Below are 6,185 nucleotides of genomic sequence, written 5' to 3' on the forward strand. Positions count from 1 at the left end.
CAGGGCAGCACACGCCACGTTTTTGTATCATGTAGTGAGCATTGCACGCCCGCATATTAGGACGCAGCACAGTGTAGGCCACGAAAGTGCCAAACAAAACGTGTGTCGCCCAGTGATCTAGACACAGATTTCGTGTGCGTGTGTGGCAAAATAATTGCAAAAAATGCAGGAAAAACTTATTGAGTTTCCTGTTCGGTATGATACAAATGATCCGTCATATATGAAATCCAAACTAAAAGATGACATCTGGAACACGATTGCCAAACTGTCAAGTTGAAAAACGGTAAGTACAATATACTGATAAAAACAAGTCAGACGAGTTCATGATGTTTTATTTTATAATGAAAAACAACAAGCTGAGAATATTGTTATCGAAAATTCGTTGCATGAAGCAATATTTTTCGTTCTGAATTTAAAATTTTCCACTTCCAACACTTTGCTCTTGCCAGGATAGAGCACCATCCGTGTTGAATTATGTTGTAAATTTTTCTCTCACCGCAAAAGCATTCAATGAACTTCTACAATTTGTTGGTCGTAAGAGAAGTAACTGAGATGTAGGCATTTCTTCTGGTTGTTCGTCCAAAGTATTTGCCCCTTCTTTTGTCAAATAGTTATGTAATATACAAGCTACTTTCACAATACTGACGACACTGTCCACTTTTATTTCAAATGCTTTTTGGAAAATACGAAATTGCGAAGCTAGAATTCCAAAAACACATTCTGCACACTGGCGCGCTCGTGACAATCTGTAATTAAATACTTTAGTGTTGTAATCACCAAAGACGTTTTTTCTTGGATAGGGTCTCATAAAATTTTGTGTTAAAGGAAATGCCTCATCCCCTACGAAAACGTAAGGCAAAAGTCCTGCAACTGTTGGTAGTTCACTGGGGTCTGGTAGATTCAAAATTCTGTTCATTATTTTTTCCTAATGGACTAGTAGAAAAAATATTTCCGTCGCTAAATCTTCCCATTGATCCAATATCTATTGTTGTAGACTTATAGTTAGCATCAACACTAGCCATTAAGACAATGGAAAAATTATGTTTATAGTTATAGTACGAGGATCCTGTTTTTGACGGTTTCTTTATAACTATATGTTTTCCGTCAACGACACCTACGCAATGTGGGAAGTTCCATTTGTCTTGAAACCCCAAAGCTATTTTTGCTACATTTCAGTTGTGGGCTTTGGGAAATATACGGGTTGCATATTTTAGCAAATAGCTTTTGATACTTCATGATCTATATTGGAAACCGTGCGATCTCCCATTCTGTAGCTATAGTCTATACTTTTGTAGCTGTCTCCCGATGCCAAATATCTGTAATGAAAATAACATTGATATTCTTTTATAAAGAAGAAATGGTATAATAGTTGAATCTAAATGTTCATCTTTTATTGCAGGAAGCGAGGCAAAACAATGTTGGCTAAAATTGCGAAGTTGTCATCGTGAAGCATTACGTAGACAGAAAAATACTTTTAAAAGTGGATCTGATACAACCGTAATAAAACCCTGGAGATACCAGAAGCAAATGGATTTTCTAGTCCCTTATATGGGAAATCGACCACGCGAGGGTAACCTAGAACTCGAAAGCGAAGAAGAACAAACACAGGATTTGCCTCAAAATGCAGACATTGATACTTCAGTTAATGAAAATGGAAACACTGAAAACTTGTCCGCAGAGGAGAATACCGAAACCGAACATGTTGCTAAATGAAAATACAGTAAGTAATTCTGATACTTCTAAATCAATGTCGGAAATCAATGTTCAGAAAAATAAACGAATGAAAAAAGGTGATTTAGCCAGCATAATAAAGGAGTCGATGATTCGGCAGGAAAAAAGAGCTAAAGAACGGGCAATTGAAAGAAAAAAAGCCGGTGAAGAGGCAGTAAAGCCTCAACTTGATGATGGACTTCAAAAATGTTTTTGGCCATGTATGACATAGCAAAGGAAATGCCTGCTATATACCAACCTGTCATAAGAAATAGAGTACATCAAGCAGTGTTAGAAGTAGAAGCTAAATATTTACAGATGGGTCCTTCTTCAAGACAAAATTTTTCACAAACTTGTCCACAGACTCCAATTTTGCACCACCTTCAACCAATACCGCAGAGAGCCTATAGCCTTTCAACATCATACTCTCATACTTCCTACTCATCTGTTACTAGCACACCCCTACAGTCTCCAGTGGCACCAGAGACAATCAGTGCGCGGTGAAGACACCGCATCATTTTTTCATAACTTTCCAGTTTAACAAAAATGCATTCCTGTTTTTTTTTTAATAAATAAATTTCAAATGTACATTGAATAAATTTCCTACCAAGAATACAGCTAGTTATTCTTTTGTTCCTATTGGTTTCTGGGCATTACAACCTTCAGAATAAATTGTCTCTTATATTATATTGTGCACTGCATCAAACTGATGTTTATTTAGTCGGAAATAATTAGTGAACTTTGAGTCCGAAAATTCAGATGACAAATTAAATTCGCCATGACTTCGCCTTTTTATCATGTAATTGCTTTTCCAATATTTTTTTTTCAATAGGTCGTACAGCAAAACTTCTGTTTCCCAATCTGCATCCGAATCTGACTCGGAACTTAAATCTAGTAATGAATGTTCCATGATTACTCTTCATTTTTAAACTACCTTCTATTCAGGAAACATCATAGCTCGTGTAGACAATATGCGTAGGCCAATACAGCCCACGAATTTCGCGCACTGCGTCGTTTGCGCTGCCCTACGTGGGTTGCGTCGCATGTGCTTTAATGTGCGCCATGCCTTATCATGTGCGTGTCTGTGTACAAACGTACGTCTGCAACCTTCAAAGATCCTCCAAGTAATGAATGTTCCATCGGTGTGAGCCCACCAAGTTAGTGGTATGACGTCACAGCAGCAACCGTTCAATGGTAGGAGAGCGAGATGTGCACTCCACGGCATGTTGTGATGAATCAAAAAGCGAGTCGCGTTAGTAAGAATCCAAAGTATTTAAATCGAGCCTAAACGGACCGGACTATAAAAATCATTGACCTCATTAGGAGAACGCGATGTACCCAACGCGCCACCGCCAATAGATCATAAATCTTAATAACTGTCGAAATTAATATGTTATTGGGTCGTAAAACTGTCACCGCTAATTGCCGCCAAAAGGCCAAAAGAATAATGGCTAGCGAGCCGAGTAAACAAACTGCACCTGCCGGTGTAGCATCTCACGTACGCCACTTTTGATGACGTCAATCTGTCGCTATAAATATGATTGGACCGCGAGAGAGAAGTCAGTCTAGTGTAATTAGGCAGTCTGTTATGTTGAGCAGTCTAGTGTGAACTTCCAAGATGTAACTATCTCCGATAATGTTGATAAAAGTACGCGATGTTTAAGTAATTAGTCTACGTGAAGAACTTTTAAGTGAATAACTCCGAAATGTTAAAACAGAACGTGAAAATCTAAAAGAAATGTAATCTGTTGTGAAATAACTTTCCGTAGTAAATAATATAAAAATCTAAATGATCCAAAAAGTTATGCGAAGTAAATATGAAACTACTTTAAAAATACGAAATTAATACATGTGTCAGAAGTCGAATTTAAAACAACCAGAGGAAGATAAGTAAATTTCTTCAACGCAGAAAGATGGAAAATTTAAACTTACTATTGATCTTATGTGAGTATCGATCAGAAAAAGGAAAAGAACGTGTTGCTAGACGTTAATAATGTACGAATTAAAATTCGTATTTTCGTACCCCTCCGAAACAAGATAAGAAACTGACTATTGACTTGATAAATAATTAAATCAAATGGACATGTTTTAGATTTGATTTGTTCGTATGACTTTATTGATGTGAATATGATATGAGTATATGTGTAACCTATGCTTGATATATTTTGTGACATGTTGTACATTGAATTTTGTTGAATATTACAGATATGTGTATTTGAACCTTACGTTAATATGTTAATTAATTGGAAAAGTGTTATAACATGGTTGCGATAAATGGTATCTTGTGTTTTTAATTATATTTTAATATTTTGTCATTTATTAATGAATTATCTGAGTCCCATGTTTCACAATGTTATTGAAAGCTGATTATTTGTATGTTTATTATCATGATTGAGTCCCTGGAAAAATTCTGTATTGTAATATTATTGATTATGTGTTTGAATGTTGATAAATTATTAGTATTATGTTCTTTGGTTAACACATGGTTGTGTTAAAGGTTAATATGATTGGTAAACTGATTGAGGTATTTTCCCTGTACCAGCGTATGAAACTATGATTATATGTTGCTATCATTTTTGCCCTGAGATCTCCAAATTGAGTAAAGTGACGTACCTATTGATTACATTAAGGATTGTCAACGATAATATTAAGATAAGTATTTGCTATTTGAATAAATGATCGTTTCTGCATTACATAGCTAGATAATCACGAAACACCTACTGTTTTATGACAGTTTTATGTCATTGTAGTTTTAGTCTTTTATTAGATAAAAAATGTAAAATGTACACGACCCGTATTTCAGTTAGTTGAAAATGAACACCCGGTTAAACATAAAAAGTAATCTCGCCTGTTTGGAACTTACCACTCGGTTCTGAACAGGATTATTCCGAATTGTAACATACTCGACGACGTTTCGGATCATTCATACATCATCTCCGGTACAATTGCTCCCTTACTGTTGAGAGGTTATTCTAGAGCGTTCTAAAGGTATGCGGCGAGGTTTAGTAATACAACAACAATGATATTATTGAATAATAAAGCCTCGGGGTTAGTTTTTACGAGATTATTCCCTTGTTCAACAGAATAAACCCCTGAAATTATATTTAATTAGGACGTTAGTAACCCGAGGACCGTATAGGGAATAATATCAAGTACATGTTGCATGAATTACAAAAAATTGTTTTTCGCAGTTATGGTATTGGTAACGTAGAAAAAGCACGGCGTTCAGGCAAAAATGATCCCTTACGACTGCGAAAATCCGAACACAAATATTACAGCGGTTCCTCTGAGAGATGTGCCGGAGTGCTCTGAAATACCAAACGCATATGATTCAAGAGATGTAAGATTATTTGTATTGGAAAAGCAAAGGTATGAGCACATCCAAGTGAAAGCATGCCTCATAGAAATTAATCAAATCATAACGAAATGTGGGATGTTTTCCCATAATTCCTTTTTGGCCGACAGTTTGATGTCTTACGCACATACCATAGGACAAGAAGAATTTATAAAACTACATGAAGTATTAGAATACAGAGGGTTTGTCTCTTCTGTGATGACGGTACGACCAAACGCAACGCAGACCACTTCAGTCGTTAGAGCTGGAGCACTAAGTGACGATGGAACTTGTACAGGAGCCACTTATTATTTCCACGAGAAGAAATACGAGAATTTAGTTGTAACCTTCAACGTTAAAATAACGTTAAGAGACTGTTCTGCTTTAGCGCGTCTTGAATCTAATTCGATCAGTTTGGTAAACGATTTTAAGTGTGAATTCAACGAAGGATATTGTATAGATGCTTTCGCGGGAGAATTGGCATGGGAACCGACCCCAGAACCGAAACGTAGGAAATATGGGAAGATGTACGAAGGTAGAGCGACGATGATCACGGAAAAGATGTCTCCGGAAATGGCACAACCCTTCGTAGTTATAGAAGAACGTACACAGCTTTTCGCATTACAATTAATAGAATTAACTGAAATATGTAATTATCAAGCCTGGGTCACTGAGTACCCTCGTATATTAGTAATAGAATTAAGAGAATACATATCATACTCACATGTAGATTGGGAAATCGCGAATGGGAACCCAAATTCTGATTTAATCACTTATGTAAACTCGAAATTTCTCTATATTGAACAATCTTTCAAGCGTAGTTTTAACTATATGTTATCGTTTTGCCATAGCCCGTCAGTCAAAGGACGAGGCCGCTTTAATTTTGGGAACTCAGCTAGGCTACCTAGCGAAAGTTGCGAGAGAGGTAGTTTGTCTGATGAAATGTTTACCAGTCATAGTAGAAATTAGGCGTGATAAGTTTTGTTATCAAGAATTACATGTTTTGTATAACAACCGTAGCCTGTTTATGGCACCTGTATCTAGGATATTACAGAAGTTTGCTCGGCAGGCAGATTGTTCACCTGTCATACCCCCAGTGGTTCATTTAGATGGGAAATGGGTAGTTTTTAGCCCATATCCT

General features: G+C 36.5%; 1 pseudogene; it reads right to left on the bottom strand.

Moving 5' to 3' along the window:
• Positions 1-325: 325 nt before the first annotated feature.
• Positions 326-4,633, bottom strand: LOC141486159 (uncharacterized; annotated as a pseudogene).
• Positions 4,634-6,185: the final 1,552 nt, after the last annotated feature.

The sequence above is a fragment of the Leptinotarsa decemlineata genome, unplaced genomic scaffold (genome assembly GCF_025532065.1).
Source record: "Leptinotarsa decemlineata unplaced genomic scaffold, Ldec_3_MD MMD2_tig00026347_RagTag_RagTag, whole genome shotgun sequence".
Lineage (NCBI taxonomy): Eukaryota > Metazoa > Arthropoda > Insecta > Coleoptera > Chrysomelidae > Leptinotarsa > Leptinotarsa decemlineata.